Source organism: Zootermopsis nevadensis, unplaced genomic scaffold (assembly GCF_977971745.1).
Source record: "Zootermopsis nevadensis isolate Lab colony 2312 unplaced genomic scaffold, Znev_1.0 Znev_ptg000031l, whole genome shotgun sequence".
In the NCBI taxonomy this organism is placed as follows: Eukaryota; Metazoa; Arthropoda; class Insecta; order Blattodea; family Termopsidae; genus Zootermopsis; species Zootermopsis nevadensis.
In genome coordinates this window covers 1,925,588-1,944,608 of record NW_028259163.1, presented here as the reverse complement: position 1 = coordinate 1,944,608, position 19,021 = coordinate 1,925,588, and the positions used below count along the sequence as shown (strand labels likewise).

General features: G+C 38.7%; 1 protein-coding gene across 1 annotated transcript in view; it reads left to right on the top strand.

Annotated features, from left to right (window-relative positions):
• Window positions 1–6,404: 6,404 nt before the first annotated feature.
• Window positions 6,405–19,021, top strand: part of LOC110839780 (uncharacterized) — a 180,290-nt gene continuing 167,673 nt past the window's right edge. Inside the window, exon 1 of the mRNA XM_087359245.1 lies at window positions 6,405–6,523. The gene's annotated coding sequence lies outside the window, so the exon portion shown is untranslated. The remainder of the gene's footprint in view (window positions 6,524–19,021) is intronic.

Below are 19,021 nucleotides of genomic sequence, written 5' to 3'. Positions count from 1 at the left end.
ATTGATTCTGCTGCTCGATGCGTCGTCAAGACCGCGGATTACATTCAACTGTTCATGTGGAAACATAAATTTTATAATTACTGCAAAGAGAGAAATATATTTGCTAATTTACATCATAAAATGAGATAGAATTTACATGGGAGCAATGCCCCACACATTGTAGACTCACGTATCACGCTACATCCAATTTGATCATCCGTACGCGATTTTGCGGCCGAGGGCTTGGCACCCCTGCTTCGTATTAGAGAAGTCCTGGGTTCAGATCATTGCCCCCCCCCCCCCCCCGCTGTAAGTTCCGGGGTTACGAACTAGTGAAATTCTCCCTTACGTCTTCATGATGTAGTTTAACGTTCGGTTGCATCCAGCGATAAAGCTTATACCAAGTTTCATGAAAATCGGTCAACTGACTGAAAAGTTAAAAGGAATACGAACAGTTATAACTTTCTTTTTTAGATTTAGTTTAGTTATCTCAGATTGTCATTTGTATTTCCTGGGGGTCTCGGGTTCGATTCCCGGAGGTGCCCGAATTTATAACTTGTGTTGGGCAAGGCCGTGGTCTAGGCAACACGGAGTTTTCCTCCGTGGCATCCCAACAATTACTCCATTCACACACAGAAGAAGGCAATGGCAAACCACTTCTGGATCATCTGCCAAGAACGTATATGAACAGGTCCCAGTCCGAGAAAAGGATGGAAGGATCCTGTTCATATGGACCTGTCGTCAGACAGAACACTAAATAAAAATAATAAATCCTTCCTTCGTTTCATGTGGTATAGAAACAGAAGACCCCCCCCTCCGAAACGTCGGTAAACCTCTACCAGACTAAACGGTGCAACAACCCAGAAGACAAGCCATCTTCGGACTCACAGCCGTGAATCCTACACATCTGCAAAGTGACCTCACGACTTGTGGGCTAACTCGCTGGAGGACTCTCCCCACTAAATTGGTTGCTATTGAATTAATACGGCAACAGGACCACACAATATCTCTCCTTATAGTCTTCGCTTTATAAAGTTGTCTCTGCTTTATTGTAATAAAATCATATTTTTCTTCCTTGCTTCAGTGATCCTATTGTTTAAAAAAAAACACTTTTATCTGAGAATCTTTGGTCACGACCTTTTTCTTACAGAATGAAATCACTGGGAAATGATTCCATTGATTTAATCAGCTGAGATTTTATTGTCAGGTGGAAGTTAGCTGCTACCTAAAGGTGTTTGGCGATTGCCACCGATGAAACAGATAAATGAATCCACTTTTTGACAATGGAAGTTCAATTTGTACCCGGAGGGGAAAAAAACTTGTGCATTGTTTGAAAGCAATTTGTTTGGCCAAATAAGTGATTTATGGCGTTGACCGCGAGGTTATGATTCCATGGATGTTTTTTTTTAAAAAATAAATCAGAATACGGCACTGAGTCAAATGGATTTTAAATTTCTTTACAATGTTGCCAAATCCTGTATCTGGTTTTATGTAATCCATTAAAAGATCGCTCTCCTTATGGAAAGATCCAAATTTTCTGATGTCAGGGTTGTAATGGCTTCCGAACCAGTTTTAATGGCTTGCAGGTTACGAGTCAGATGAGTCTTTTTATGACATTGTTTATGTGTTCTCGTGTTTGGTGAAGAAACACGCAACTTAAGCTTTCAGAAGTGTTTGCCGCGTCCCCTGCTCCTCAAACTCCTAATTTTCCACAAGGCTTTTGATCTTGAAACACCAGCGTTTTACAGAAACGTAATCCATACAGACAGCGAATACTCGCTATACAAGAAACCCACCCAAAACAACTTCCTCCTTCAGTATTGTTCTCGAAGGACCAATTTCTTTGTTTCCTGGAATCCATTTGACGTGATCCATACCGATACATCAAAATTCTACAGTCCGTAAAAAATATTTTCCGTATGAAATGCATAGACGATGTTAATAATTTAATTCTACAGCTGGAAAGGACTTAAAATTACATTTTAAACGGATAAATAATAGGTCAGATTGCTGTCTTCTGTCATCAGGGCAGTAAGTGACTTATCGTCCTGATGAAGGCAGCAGGCACCTCTGAAACATTGGTAACCTTCGTTCAGGCTACACGACGCTACAACCCGTAAGACAGCCATCTTCGGACTCACCACTGTGGAAATCCAACAAAGGAAAACTCCATAAAATTCGATTTTAGCTTTTTTTGTAAATCTGAGATTTGTTGGGCAGATGAAGATCAAAATTAGATTCACCCTACGACGTTATATGTAGCCTACAATGCGAAATTTAATTGAAATCTGTCGTGAGGTTACGTATCGAAAAATGTGAATGGACAGGCGCCTTCCTCATCACGCGTTCATTTTATTTTACTTACAATTGGTTATGTCATTATTTAATTATGCTGTCGTCTGAAGATGAAGATGATGATGGATAGTAAATGAGTAAGAATTTGGTAGGAATCAATCTTTTTTTTTTCAAGGTAAATACATCGTCTTTTGGAGAGACTTTAGTAAACCATGAAGAACGTTAAGTTATCTGGTTGCCTTTTTATTTATTTATTTAGTGTTCTGTCTGACGACAGGTCCATATGAACAGGATCCTTCCATCCTTTTCTCGGACTGGGACCTGTTCATATACGTTCTTGGCAGATGATCCAGAAGTGGTTTGCCATTGCCTTCTTCTGTGTGTGAATGGAGTAATTGTTGGGATGCCACGGAGGAAAACTCCGTGTTGCCTAGACCACGGCCTTGCCCAACACGAGTTATAAATTCGGGCACCGCCGGGAATCGAACCCGAGACCCCAGGAAATAAATGCCTAGAAACTTTCTATTATAGTCTGTTCTTCGTGAACCGCGTTCTTTGCCTTCCTATAATCCTAGATTCGTATCGTTTCTCCTGGAACATTTGAACTGAGCAATAAACAGGGGCCATATCTCTCATTCTGTCTTTATGAACGAATAGGAAATATTTAGCATTTCTGCCTTTTGAAAACTTAATTTTCCTCTCATAGACAAACAATTTCGTTAACTTTGTTGCTGTTGAATAAATGCGTAGTTAAGGGAATGTAATAAATTGTTGTCGGAATTCTAAAATCTTAACAAAAGCCCTGTCCACGTTGTAATACCAGCTGAATGGGTGATAATATCACGGATTTAAGCGTTCCTTTTTTTTTAAAAAAAAAACGTAACAATCAGAATGAAATAAGAAGGAAAAATACTTGTTCTGAAGTCGGATTACTTCTTCAAAATTGTGACTATAAAAGTATTCGTGCGGCATTTGTATGGTCTTTACCGGCCACACGATTCTCGTGGCTTACGAGTCGTAATGTATGTAAAATGTAGCCCGTGAGAAGTTGTCCGGGGGTTACTAAAGGCTCCATTTTAAGGCGAAGTATAACCTTTTATCTGAAGACCTGAAAGTCTTAGTACGAGTTGTAATCATCCAGCGTTAATTATCGACAATTGGAGGAGATGAGAGATGTGTACAGAATTTTAGTTATAAAAAAACTGAATTAAACATACTATTTTTAAGGATAATATTAAAAATTAGATTGTTAAGATGCGGTAGGATATTATAGCGTACTTCTCAGTTAAAATGGACTCACTTTGCCTTAAACCTTAATGTAGTGGTCGAAAGGTAAAGTCTTGTATTTAATGCGCGTCTCTGATTGGTCAATTAGTATGCTGGACAGCTGATCCGGGGTTCCTGCACTCCGTGGGAATTATGAGAACCAACTTAAAGCTCCTTAATTCGTGTCTGCGTCAATGTAACTTAAAATTTAAGAACACTTACAAGCATTCCACTTGCTCAGGGGAAACTAAATTAAAATGTCTTTGAGTCAGGCAACCTTACTCCCATGTTGGTCTTGTGGGCAGTAAAACCTTGTGGACTTGGTTGATAATAACGTTTCGGAGGTACATATTGCTTCCATCTTCAGGACCGAAACGTTGGTACAAACGTGTAAGTCCACGACCGACGTAGACATATCAATGGCCTTAAGAACCTTGTGTTCTGTGAAGGGGGGGGTTTGCGTGAGGTTTTAGACTCAAGATACAGGTCACTAAGACCCCATGCACAGTGGCGTAGTTCGGTCTGTAGATTCAGATTATTTACATCCAATACAAGACGACGTCAATCTTGAAAAACATCACGTAATTTTATATAATTTTACCACACGAGATAAAAAGATGTTTATTCTGATATTTCCTTCTTAACGCTGGAGGTAAACATTATTATGGACAAGATCACTGCGTGAGATCTTACGCAGGCTGTGAAGCAACCGGTGATACTCCGAGCCGGGTTCACATTGAGACGTTTGTAACCCGGTATAACTCAATGGCCTAATGGTACTGTCCAACTGATTTTTATGTTGGTAAACGAGAGACATATATGCTATTTTTTGTTGATCTGGAAATATTTTTGAAGATTATTTGTTTTTTATTAAATATAATGAATTTATATTAATTTTTGTTTTTCGTAAAGCTTAGATTACGGTCCAGAGACAAGTTCCTTGGTCCGTTGAGCAACTATCAGTAGCTCAAATTTAATTTTATAAAGGCCGTATGCCGTGCTAGCCTGCCGTTGACTTTTTCTTAGTTTATTTAACGACACTTTATCAACTCTGAAGCCAAAATCTACTAATGAAAAAAATGTGAATAATTAATTTAATAATATATGGAATTAGACTGTTGTGGCCTATTTTACACGGTGTGTTATCCCGGTATTTGTCCATAAAAGGAATTTATAAAAGACTGACAAAGTAACCTCTGATATTTGAATATGAAACATTTCTAGTTAATTTCCATCTCTGACACCGCGTCGTATTTATTCTTACTGCGCTGGCCATGAACTGATCCGCTCTTGGGGTGATGGCGTGTACGAGGGGCTGCGTGGAACAGTGGAATTACAGTACTGGAAAACGAAGTTCACGTCTTTCAAATGAAACAGTGGCATAAGGTCATATCACAAAACACTAAAAGTTAAGATTACCTCTGCTTTTGGTTAAGAACCATGCCATGAAGATGTTTGAAGGAGTGGAGGAATAACTCCACGCGTTCTTATAACCTGGACGGTAGAGGATGACGAGTCATACAACGCCCAATGCTGGGTGTCACCCAGAATCGGCCTGGACACAGCTACATTCATGGTTCTTCACGATACTTAAAATAAAATCACGTATTTGAGACGACAGGCATAACGAGAACCACCTTTATCTATAAAGAATATTTAGTCAGTGATATTTACTAATAGCTATTTAACAATTTTTAATCAAAATAACTTTTGTAAGACTTGAGGTTCTCACAGCGGTGAGTGATGAAGATTTCCGTCTTCTGGGTTCTTGCGCTGTGTAGTCTTAAAATAACTTTTATCGATCGCGTCTCCGGCCCCGAGGTACAAATGATTAGTCACTGGTCACCTGACACCTGTGGAGTGTTTCAGCCGTATTTATAGCTTCACTGTCATGTTGCTCTACAATTAGCTCATCCCTTGGTGTTTGTGTTTTCCCTCTTCAGCTACCCACATCCAGAGACATCTACTTCATCATTTTCTAGAAGGATGTGTTAGAAATGTTTCTAGCAGTTTAAAATAAGTTATTGATGTTTTAATTGTCTTGTATGTTATGCGGATTTATTCGGTTCTTTGTGGTCACAGAAATGTAGTAAAATCTTATGTCGCCATGATTATGGAGGCAGCAAGTTCTTCTGGAACGTCGGTAAACATCGACCAGACTACACAGCGCAACAACCCTGAAGACAGAAATCTTCATACTCTGATGACGGAGGCAGTATGACCTCCGAAACGTTGGTAAACATCGACCAGACTACACAGCGCAACAACCCTGAAGACAGAAATCTTCATACTCTGATGACGGAGGCAGTATGACCTCTGAAACGTTGGTTAACATCGACCAGACTACACAGCGCAACAACCCAGAAGACAGAAATCTTCATACTCATCGCACTGATGACGGAGGCAGTATGACCTCTGAAACGTTGGTTAACATCGACCAGACTACACGGCGCTGCAACCAAGAAGACAGCCATTTTCAGACTTACAGCCATGAAAACATCAAATCCTACATCATGTCAGGTATGTGGATGACTTTCGTCATTTAATTAATAATTTAACACACTAATTACGATACTAGAAACCAGGCAAATGTTGAGAAATGTATTCCTGCTGTACTTATCTCCTTCCTAAACGGTGAGTCCACTAACACAAATTGGCCAACAGAGCTATTCATGGTTTCTAATTTTTACTGTGATGTTTTAATTTTCAATGTTTTTTTTTATATATTTTTAAATATATCTTCTGGACCTACAAAATCTCATATTCTTTGGTCCCTTCTGTACATCTTTTCAACATTCAGTCCATCGGTAAATTTCATCTATAAGGCTTTGTTTGAAAGATTATTTTATCATTCATATGTTGTACACTCTGTCAATATGGCGTCTTATTGCATTGAAATTGTGTTGACGTTTCTGTTGTTATTGTCTTTGTGAGCCTGTTATACGGAATAATATTTTATCAACGTGTTTTCTTCGTTATTTATGTAAGTACTTAATACACAAGACTGACATTTTTATATACTGTATCCATAATATGATAATATTATAGGTTTAAGGTGAAACATCTCTGGAATACATAAGTTTATAATAAAGATGTATATTACATAATTGTGACAGTAATTTTCAGTCAACCACAGTATTATTGAGAAAGTAATTAAACAAGAAATTATACTCACTATTGCTTAAATGAAGTTGTAATAAATGATAATTTTTGGTTGAAGTAGATTTCTGAGGTTAGGTTTGGCATGTGAAGGATATATCTGTATCTTGTGCTTATATTATGGATATCTGAGTTTGTTTGAAAATTTTCTATTTTATCCACTACCAATAATAATAATAATAATAATGAGAGCAATGATTTTCAGTCACAGTATCACAGGAGCAAAGTATTTAGATTGTATAATTTCTGATGACAGTGAAAACAATGAAATTATTATGGACCTAGAACCAGATTAATATTTTTATAATTATGATTGTAGTATTGTTTTGTACTAAATCCAAAATGATTGGTGCTAGGACCATAATATTATTATTGTTTTAGGCAATACTCTGCATATAATTAAAATATCATCCATTGGAATAACTTATGGGTGTCTTTTGAGCAAATACCTTTCAATGTCTTCTTCAGCCTCAGGAATAATTCTTTAATAAATATTGTTCATTACTGAAATGCAATATTCATATCAGAGTAATTAATGTTTATTAAGATATAAAATACTGTGAAACTTCTGGTGTGTGATTTGAAATTGAAGTAGGCATTCTTTGTTGTTGTTGACATGTTGGTTAAGTTGTATATTGATAACATTTAAAAGTAGACTACACCTAAGTTAGTATGAATTATTTATATTATGAATAACAGGCAACATTACCAGGTTTAAAACTAGGATTTTGATATCATATGAAGATTTATTTTGATATTTAAAGAGTTAAAGATCTGCCTCACTAGTCTAAGTAATTTTTCAGTGATTAATTTTTAAATTAAATATACATTATGTGAAATGTTTAATAATTCAGGTAGGATTTAAGGTTCTCATGGTGGTGAGTACGAAGATGGCTGTCTTCTGGGTTGTAAAGCCACGTAGTTTGGTAGAAATTTACCGACGTTTCAGAGGTCCCTGCTTCTTCCATCATCACATATTACCCTGATGATTATTATTCCTTAATCATCGTGTCATTCAACGACGTATAGCCTGAGCTAAGAAAAAATTCTTTAAGAAATCATTAAATCAATATTTTCTTTAAACAATAATGAAAAGGAGGCCAAATTGTGGCTGCTCTGGACAGCATAGTATGTATAAAATAGGCTAGTTTAATCACGAAAGTGATAAATATGGAGACAGCAATGGTTTAATCCGTTAAAGATTATTGGTAATTATATGTACCACCTGTTTAAACAATAAACAGTTCTGTATTTTGCCCACAGTTTGTATTTATGGGTTTCATACGATTCTCAGAACAAAGAGCGATTATTTTCGTAAACAGAATTAACCAATTGATCTTCGTAATGGTGAAGTGTGGTGTTTTCTATGAGGTACGGACCGGATTCTTAAATATTTTTAGACGAACTTCGGGATTCAAAAAGTTTAACATAGAAGAGCGATTTGATGACGAAATATGGGTGAACATTATCTCACCCTGAGAGCTCATATTAATGTTCACTGTGACAAACCGAGTACAGGGAGTGTCAGAAGTTAAGTTCGGATATCATATGGGTAAACCAGTGCTAGGATTACAGAGACATAATGGAGAATAGAACAGAACTATAAGAAAGATTTTAACTGACTGATCCCTTCCCTCATTTAAGTTAATCTAAACAAACTCTCTCACATTATGGTTCGCTAATAACCTTTTTTACATTAGTCTTCGTAACCTATGTCATTTTTGTATTTCCCTACCAGAATTTTATAAGCATATATATTTTCTCCGGTCTCATTATAATTTAATTTAATCTTAATTAACTGACGACAGACAAACTTACGATCAATACTATTGAATATATTAATAAATTTACAAGACATTATCTACACAAGCGGAAAAATAAATAGTGAGAGATATGATGTAACATGTACTAGACGCGCAAGAAGGGTATAAGCGAGAGATGAGAACGTTTGGAATATATGAAGACTTCTTGTCGCCCTGATGATGGAGGCAGATAGCGTCTTCGAAACATCGGTAAACTTCTACCAGATTACACGGCGCTACAACCCAGAAGAGAAGTCATCTTCAGACTCACCGCCATGAGATCCTCACGACGTCGTACCATATGAAGAGGTTTTAAACCAAGATATAAAATGAAGGTCAGTGGACATCAAGGCTTATATGTGAGGATAATATAAAAATATGTTTCATAATAGAGTGTTAATGTGTAGGATGGAGTGAACTGGCACAGAGGCGGTCCTTTGTGAACGATGCAATGAGCTGTGTGTTATGTAACAATAATTCTGTCAGGCGGCAGTGTATTTATCAGCTTCCTACTCCAGGGTAAAGTAATTCATTTAACATTCTGTACCTATTACATCGAAAGCCTTGGCTTGTCTTTAACGTCATCTCGTGATGAGTCTGGAAACAGAGGGACTACAGATTGGACCAGATTGAATAAAACATAAGTAAAGATAGTGCATTACCATTTGACCGCGGGCGATGAGATAACATTCTTGTGAACGATGTTCGAATTCCAAAGCAAGATTTCGTATCTCGTATCTTTCTCTGGTTTTTTTTTTAAAAAATGTTTCGCTTTTACACAGTTTTTCAGTGGCGTTTTATATTTGTGTTAACATTTCTATGCCGGAAGACACAAAAATTTAGTCCGTACCGCGAAGAAAACACAACACTTCACCATTACTACGATCAACTGGTTAACGCTGTTTAAGGAAATAATCGCTGTTTATCCTGAAAATTAGACTGTAATAAATACGTAAACACACTCTTCGGGAAATGTTATTTAATGTTACTGCATGTGGTACATATAGTTACCACTTGGCTTTGAAGGCATAATAAATTAGCCATGTTTTTTTGCATTAAAAACTTGGCAAGTATTGCAAATTTTTTGTCGAATAAAGTTTTCCCGGTCGCCATTTTGATTCTTACTTATAGTAAGAGTAAAACTTACAAAGGTGGAAAGACGCTCATACCAAGTTTAATGTAAATTCGTAGTTCTCTGTTGTTTGATAAATTATTGGTGCACGTTTCTGGATGGATACAGGACATAACGATATTTCGGGTATGTTTTTCCTTACATGCCACGGTGGTCTAGCGGTTAGAACGCTGGCCTTGTAATCCTGGGGTCTCAGGTTCGATTCACGGCGGTGCCCGAATTTATAACTTGTGTTGGGCAAGGCCGTGGTCTAGGCATCACGGAGTTTTACTCCGGGGGCTTCCCCGATTTCTCCGTGGCATCCCATCAATTACTCCATTCACACACAGAAGAAGGCAATGGCAAACCACTTCTGGATCATCTGCCAAGAACGTATATGAACAGGTCCCAGTCCGAGAAGAGAAAAGGATGGAAGGATCCTGTTCATATGGACCTGTCCTCAGACAGAACACTAAATAATAATAAGATGAGGTGGTCTAGCGGTTAGAACGCTGGCCTTGTAATCCTGGGGTCTCGGGTTCGATTCCCGGCGGTACCCGAATTTATAACTTGTGTTGGGCAAGGCCGTGGTCTAGGCAACACGGAGTTTTCCTCCGTGGCATCCCAACAATTACTCCATTCACACACAGAAGAAGGCAATGGCAAACCACTTCTGGATCATCTGCCAAGAACGTATATGAACAGGTCCCAGTCCGAGAAAAAGATGGAAGGATCCTGTTCATATGGACCTGTCGTCAGACAGAACACTAAATAAATAAAAGTTCACCTAATTAACCTTTATACTAGCTCTTGAAAACGGTTCAAAACGTAAAGAGTTTTGCACGCCACTGGTGTCAACAAAACTTGTCATGGAGATCAACACAACTTCCAGTCATTTATGCCAGATCTGCTATCAACATCGTGTTACTAGGACGTACGGACCCCGAGCTCTGGTGTGATTAAAATCTACGAAGACTCTCACTATTTATTTAACATAGAAAACTGGGCGTGTGGGATGTTGTTCGTGGCAGTCAGCTTTATGGACGTAATGCTGTGGAATATACAATGCATAAAGGACGTTCTAATTGAGATCACGTATTAAAATTAAGTTACGACATTGATAATTCTTATATCAGAATTTTATTGGAACGGCAAAAGATTCAGTTTTCGTGAACTCTTTTGCGTATTGGCTTTAATAACGACAATTACGATACTGGGGAGAATTAACTGTGGGTCATTTTCTGTGAACAGTGTGGTACATAAACGAGGTCATTGGTTCTCGCGAATGAAGACTGGTGCACTGCATAGTTTGGTAGATATTGGCAGAAGTTTCGGAGGAAATTTTTGCTGCCATCACCAGGACGATGTTGATCTTCTGGGTTATGCGGACTTGTAGGGATGACGATAAGAATGTTAAGGAGGAGTTAAAAAAAATTGAAGGTTGAGATTAAGAAAAAATATGTTGATGAGGAGAGTAAGATGGCGCAGAGGGCGAAGCTGTGAAAGGAGAACTCACCTCCGGTAATTATTCAGATAATTTCCATTAGGTAGCTGAGCCTGAATATTGTTGCATAATACAGTTGTTGATTATTTAGAAACTTCAGTCGGCGTTGTACCGGATTGAAACATCCTATGTATTTTATATCAGATAAACGCGAAACATATCGTAAATTACGCATCACAGCTCAGTATACAGGGTGATTTATATTAAGTGTGGTCTACAACAGGCCGGTTTTTTTTTCATTTACCAGCTTATTATATGGCGATGTATCAACTGATCGTGCTATGTACCATAAATGTTGGTATTTAATGATGTAACGAAAAGGATGTGCTCTTGGTCGCAGGTATCTCCGTACTTCAATAAATGTTAGGTTAGCTCTTATTTGGGGCGACAGTTGAAATTGTGGTCTGAAATGACGGCGGTCCGTGCCGAGCAATCTGTAGCTCACTATTTTTAAATTCATAAAATATCTCCTCGCTATGGAAGCGACCAAATTATCAATTTACGATACGTATTTATGGAATATAAATTTCGTCGTCTGTGTCACGCGATTCTGTTCCTTACCATCCGAATGTCGTTATCAGAAGTGAGAGCGGGCAAACATGGAACCTTTAAAAAAATTGGTCTTTATCCCTTGAGAAATAAAGTGTCTGTAACGTTAGGTTAGGTTTGGTTTGGTTTGGTTTGGTTAGGTTAGGTTAGGTTTGGTTAGGTTAGGTTAGGTTTGGTTAGGCTAGGTTAGGTTTGGTTAGGTTAGGTTAGGTTATGTTAGGTTAGGTTAGGCTAGGCTAGGTTATTCAGACAGAATGTTTGTGTATCTCTTGAAGTATACCACCGCGTTTCCGTCCCGTTCATCATATACCATATTCCTGTCAAATAATGTCGGTTCTACTGTGTGCAGAACACCCTGTATTCAGTAACCAGTCATTATAATGATCCTGTAGGACTTTGCATGTTGTTGCTATTGCAAACCGCCCTCTGCCCACTTGCTGAACTGCAGGTTGAGATCGAAGGCTTTATCTCTCCTGATGAAGATATCTCGAGTGTAGGACTACGCTGATGGTGGTTAATTTAAATGTGAGACGCTGTCGTAGAGGTTGTTAAGAGTAGCAGAAATAGTTCTGTACTGGCGTGAAATGCCACTGGTTTTTATTATCGTGTTGGTGGATTACCAACATCTCACACCTGGGCGTAACTCGCAGGGCTGCCAACTATGGTAATACACGAGTCTATTGACGCTTGGATTCTGCATTCATTTAATGCAAGGAAAAAAAGAACATAATACAGCGAGATGCCGACAATAGGCCGCTGTCATTTGTGATTGTTTATAGAACTTCTCTTATATTTCCGCTGGTATTTTTAATTTATCTTATTTATTATTTCGTTTATTTAGTATCCCTGATGTGTCCGACTAAATTCGTCAAATTCTGACATTTCGTATCAATATTCAATGCCCAAAAGCTTATCATAGACCTGATTGAAACTTATCGTTCAATATCATAGACGAAGAATTTTCTTAATCAAATACCTTCACTGGGACAGAAATCCAGGACAGTTTTCGATTCTTAATCCCGTATTCCACCCACCCAAAGATTGTTTTCCCTTCATTTCGGTCAAACACATTTAGTTACCGATCTACACAGACGACCTTCATCAGGAAGATGTATATTTTCTCCTGAGGCTCCAACGTCTTTTGGTCTTGTAGGTAAATTCAAAAGTTTCGGAGGAACATACCGTCTCCATCTTCCCGCGTCAAGACCTACTCTAGAGCCCATGGATCTGGGCCTTGAAGTTCAGTTCTCGATCTGCATCTGGTGCCGAGGTTTAGAACGCGTGGAGCTATCCTCCACGCCAACATACGTCTTCACGGCGTAATGCTTAGTCTCTGTCTTAAAAGGGATATTTTGGTTAATTATAATGGACCATAAAAATAAGATGAATCATCTGTAGATGGATGAATGAGGCGTGTTTTGTTGGCTGTGACCACAGACAAAAACACGAGGTGGCAGGGGGGTCAGGTGACGAGACAGACGCTGGCGGCCATATTGCCAGACATTACTCGTGGCACTGATGACGAAAACTTGCGTCCTGTCGATGTTGCTACGACAGATCGTCGGCTGTTCTAAACAGTCCGCGTGGTTCCGCTCATTGCAGCCAGCTACCGGGAAACCTTAGCGCGTTGCGTAATCACAGGATGAACCACACCATCAGTGTACGTCTACACTGCCTAATCACAACGTGTAACCGCATCGTGACTTTCGATATATTTGTATCAATTTCTTTGAGGTTTTTTGGTTTTGACTTTGGGAAGAGACGTCATGACTCTATCATAAGGTGAGATTTCATGTTCTCACGGCTACGAATGTGAATATGACTGTCTTTTAGGATGTTGCGCCTTGTAGTCTGGTAGATATTGATTTCCTTCTTCCAGAATACAGGTGAAACACCCAGATTCATACTCGTCGCCACGAGAACCTGAAATGTCAACTTTTATATAAAGTTTATTAGAAAAGGTCTGATCACACTTCAAGGTTAAAGGTGAATTGTGAACCTGGAAAGGTTATTCTCGTAATTTGTAAGTATTTGAAGAAACCCGATTGAATAGCATTGCTTCTCGTGGCGATCAGAGGATGATTCTAAGTATGAGAAGAGGGAAAGTAAGAAGGTGCGGATGAATTTGGTTATTGGAAAGATAACATTTCCAGGATGATTGGATGATGGCGATAGGAAGGAGTGATGTTTGATTTGCGACAAAATCAATGAGTATTAAATAAAAAGGTGACGATTACAAAGGAGCTCAGCTTAACTAAATAATCCTTCGTGCATTTTAAGTCAGTCCTGAATAAATTTAATGGCTGTGTAAGTTTATAAAGACTTTCATAGCGGCTTCATTTTTATTTGGAATGTTGACCTCGCGATAACCAATTCGTAAATGGCTTAAATTTATAAAGGTATTTTCCAATCGGGTTATTTATTATTATTTAGTGTTCTGTCTGAGGACAGGTCCATATGAACAGGATCCTTCCATCCTTTTCTCGGACTGGGACCTGTTCATATACGTTCTTCGCAGATGATCCAGAAGTGGTTTGCCATTGCCTTCTTCTGTGTGTGAATGGAGTAATTGTTGGGATGCCACGGAGGAAAACTCCGTGTTGCCTAGACCACGGCCTTGCCCAACACAAGTTATAAATTCGGGCACCGCCGTGAATCGAACCCGAGACCCCAGGATTACAAGGCCAGCGTTCTAACCGCTAGACCACCTCATCTTATTATTATTTAGTGTTCTGTCTGACGACAGGTCCATATGAACAGGATCCTTCCATCCTTTTCTCGGACTGGGACCTGTTCTTGGCAGATGATCCAGAAGTGGTTTGCCATTGCCTTCTTCTGTGTGTGAATGGAGTAATTGTTGGGATGCCACGGAGGAAAACTCCGTGTTGCCTAGACCACGGCCTTGCCCAACACAAGTTATAAATTCGGGCGATATTTCTAGCAACAGGACAGAACAAAAATTGTCTGTCTGGTTTTCGGAACTGGGGAGACGTGTCGCATCCGTTTATATTGAGCAGTGTGGTCGAATATCAACTCGCGTTGCTTTACTGTAGATGAGGGTGCGTGTCAGGTGCTGCCATCATGCGATGCCACAGGAAAATAATCACCCTAAACCTTCTAGCAGTACTTATTATAATAAGTAACATGACGAAGAGAGACACCAACTTAAAAAACTCGCCCTTCCCTTTTAGAATCAGGAATGGCAATCGAATTGATGCAACAGGGTGTTTACAAATGTAGTTCTTTGTTACTTTACGTAGGAGTGGCTACAACGACTCCATCCTCAATGCCTTTGATTATGTGTTTCGTGGTTTTCTTCTGGGTTGTTGAGCCGTGTAAGATCTCGGTTACATTTCGGAGGAATGTACTGTCTTCATCTTCAAGGATGAAATATAGTATTTTAATAATTATTTATACTCTTCTGCACTTGTATGAAAATGTTTGCCTCTGTTGAAAATACATGCTGTCTCCATCTTTAATATTCATCGTTGTCATATTAGACGCAGTAAGTTTTGCTTCATATGATTATCATTATAAACAGCGATTATCTCCTTAAACAGCGATAACGATTTGATCTTTGTAATGGTGAAGAGTTGTGTTTTCTTCGCGGTACTGACTCTCTGTTTAAATATTATGTTCGCAGTGCGTGTCTCATTATAAACATCGATTATTTCCTTAAACAGCGTTAACCAGTCGATCTTTGTAATGGTGAAGAGTAGTGTTTTCTTCGCGGTACGGACTAAATGCTTTAATATTATGTTCGCAGTGCGTGTCTCATTATAAACATCGATTATTTCCTTAAACAGCGTTAACCAGTTGATCTTTGTAATGGTGAAGATTTGTGTTTTCTTCGCGGTACGGTCTGAATTCTTAAATATTATGTTCGCATTGCGTGTCTCATTATAAACAGCGATCATTTTCTTAAATAGCGTTAACCAGTTGTTCTTTGTAATGGTGAAGAGTAGTGTTTTCTTCGCGGTACGGACTGGATTCTTCGGCTTCAGAGGCTTAGAGCAAGTCGGTCTAGCTGGTCTAGCATTGTTATACACACCATTTTGCGATATATCGTCAGGGCTTGAAGCGATTAAAGTAGTCGATGTATTTATGTCGAGTGCGACCAGTGTGATGTCTGCTGCCGCCTGCTATTAACATTCCACACTTAAAATGTATCGTAGACGACTTTTTTGTTATTATTATTTCAGAAAGATGTTATGCGAAGGGGAGGGGGGTGTAGCACGGGAGCACGCGATTTTGTAGGGGGTCGACGTTCCTTTTTTTGCCTTCAAAAGACGCGGCTACTCGTCCCCGCAATCACCATTGCATGCTTCAGGTCTGATTTGGTTTAGGGGTACTCAAAATGCGGTCCGCGTTAGAGAGCGACCCTCGAAAATGTCATCCCCTCCCCTCCACCCAGTCGCTGTAATGTAACTAAGGACCATGCCATGAAGACGTGTGGGGCAGTGGAGGTGAAACTCCACTCTCTTTTGACCTAGACACTAGAAGGGGGTGGCGATTGGAGGATAACATTAACATAGATATCATGGGAAATGTTAGTGAGACTGGGAAGGGGTTTGATTGGATTTATGTGGCTTGAGTATAGGGACCGATAGCCGCCTGTTGTGAACACGGTGATGAACTTTCAGATTCCATAAGAGGCATTAGATTTCTTGACTAGCTCAGCGACTGTTAGCTTCTAAAGAAGGATCGAACTTCATGGTTTTATTCAGATTCGAGGTTTTCACGGAGGTAAAGACGTCAGTGATATTTCGCTTGGTTACATCGCCGTGTGAACGTGTAAGTAGATATAAGTGTTTCGGGGGGAAATAATGCTTCCATCTTCAGGGCTGAGAATTGAGATAGTATGTTCCTCCGAAATGTTGGTATTTACGTAATAGTCTGCACTGCTTAACAACCCAGAATAATAACAGCTTTATCTGTAAAATATGTTCAAGTGGTTTGTAATTATTTAAAGTTTCGAAAAAGAACTTAGGTCTTGTGAGGATTTGAGGCGCGGGGTGTGATTGTAGGTTAAAATAATTGTCCACCCCTGTTCTAGTAAAAGCAACCGCCGACAAGTTACTTTATAATTTAAGATAACTTTCCGTGATCATAATTTAATTAAGGATATAGTATATTTTAAATGAACTAGTCTAGTGACATCGAAGTTGCATTTTAATTACCCATTGTTCAGACCAGTGCGTAAAGTTTATCCAGGATCAGATGCAAAGTATGTCAGAGAAGTTGGTAGTATCTCAGACGACAGGTACTTGTTCGTTGTACGAGTCTGAGAGTTTCAGAACTTGCAAAGGAACTAATTTCAGTTTTCCACATGTAGTGCGCCTTGTCCTTGAGACAGGATGGGATAAACCAAGAAGTGGATTTCTACGATGATATTTTAATTTTTTTTTTTCTAAAAAGAGAAATGTTTGAACAAATTTAATGATTTGATCATACAAACTCGCAGCGTATTTTAATTAAAAATGCATAGATCCTCGGTTTCTCTTTGCTTAATTATTATCTTAGTCCTTATCGAGTCCTTTAACGAGTAACTTTAGTGACAGTCATACCGGTAGTAAAAGCAGCTTTCCATGTCTTAAGTGCCCAGTTACATAAATACACGCGTACAAAGACGTCGTGACTGTCATAATCCGTGACATTTTTAAATATATCATATTTCCCCGTTCTGAAATCTCGGCTAGGTTGGTGAACCTGTACGGGGGACTCCCTGTTGTTGTGCTTGTAGTGAATCCTTTAACACGTTTCTTACTTATCACATTTGTCTCTAATGGCATCTACATGTTTCAGAGTAGTCATGTGTAACGATTCATGCAATAAATTCTTTATTCTTAATAGAATAAAACAATTTATTGCATTCACATCTAGTAAACTGATGGGTGGGTGTGTTTTTAGAAGAGGACGAATCCATTAACCGTCTAAGAGTGCATAAATTATGGTCAAACAATGCATTTAATTTCATAACAAATGTCTCTACGTTGATCATGCATTTCCTGTTATATTAGCTAGGTGGTTTAGACGTAATTTTAATGTGTTTGGATAAATAACGTACGTACTTTACTTTGTTGGAACATAATCCGTTGAAATTTCAATAAACCTATGGATAAAATACCCTAAGACCGCTTTCTGATACATCCTTCCCGATTCATTAACCCTTTGAACGTCGGTGGTAACTATATGTACCGTCTGCATTAAAAATAAGACAGGATGTGTGTTTCATATGATTCTCAGAATAAACAGCGATTATTTCCTTAAACAGCGTTAACCATTTGATCTTTGTAATGGTGAAGAGTTGTGTTTTCTTCGCGGTACGGACTGAATTCTTAAATATTATGTACGTAGCGCGTGTCTCATTATAAACAGCGATTATTTCCTTAAACAGCGTCAACCAGTTGATCGTTGTAATGGTGAAGAGTTGTGTTTTCTTCGCGGTACGGACTGAATTCTTAAATATTATGTACGTAGCGCGTGTCTCATTATAAACAGCGATTATTTCCTTAAACAACGTTAACCAGTCGATCTTTGTAATGGTGAAGAGTTGTGTTTTCTTCGCGGTACGGACTGAATTTTTAAATATTATGTACGTAGCGCGTGTCTCATTATAAACAGCGATTATTTCCTTAAACAGCGTCAACCAGTTGATCGTTGTAATGGTGAAGAGTTGTGTTTTCTTCGCGGTACGGACTAGATGTTTAAATATATGTACGCAGCGCGTGTCTCATTATAAACAGCGATCATTTCCTTAAACAGCGTTAACCAATCGATCTTTGTAATGGTGAAGAGTTGTGTTTTCTTCGCGGTACGGACTGAGTTCTTAAATATTATTTACAAGAGCTTCGGTTTTTAAAGGGTTAGTCATCATCCGACCATATTTAATGTAAGCTACTAATTCGTAGTAAATATTCTCTGTAATGAATGTAACACGTTTGTCTCTGAACCGGAAAAGCGTAAGTGCGTGGTATGTGTACTTCCCCATAAATCGTATTATGTAAAGCTCAGCTTCCAATAGAGAATACGAGGAGAAAACAGACGAAAGAAAGAGGCCTTGTTATTTATTTCTCTCTTTGTTTCCCGAGTTGTGATTGCTATGGATTGGACTCTTCGCTGATTATAGGTCTCTTTCAGCTATATGTGGATTTCCTCCATTTACAACATCTCGCTGATATGGACACTCTGTGCCTGGTTAAAATTGCCGTCTGTCTAAATTCACGTTGAAAGGTCTTGAAGCTTGATCAGTCAAACAAGAAATTATATACTTCTTACTTAACATTGAAAGTTCGTTATCGTCTTGACAAGATACGAACACTGGACCATATCCGATGACACTGGAATCCAGTCCAC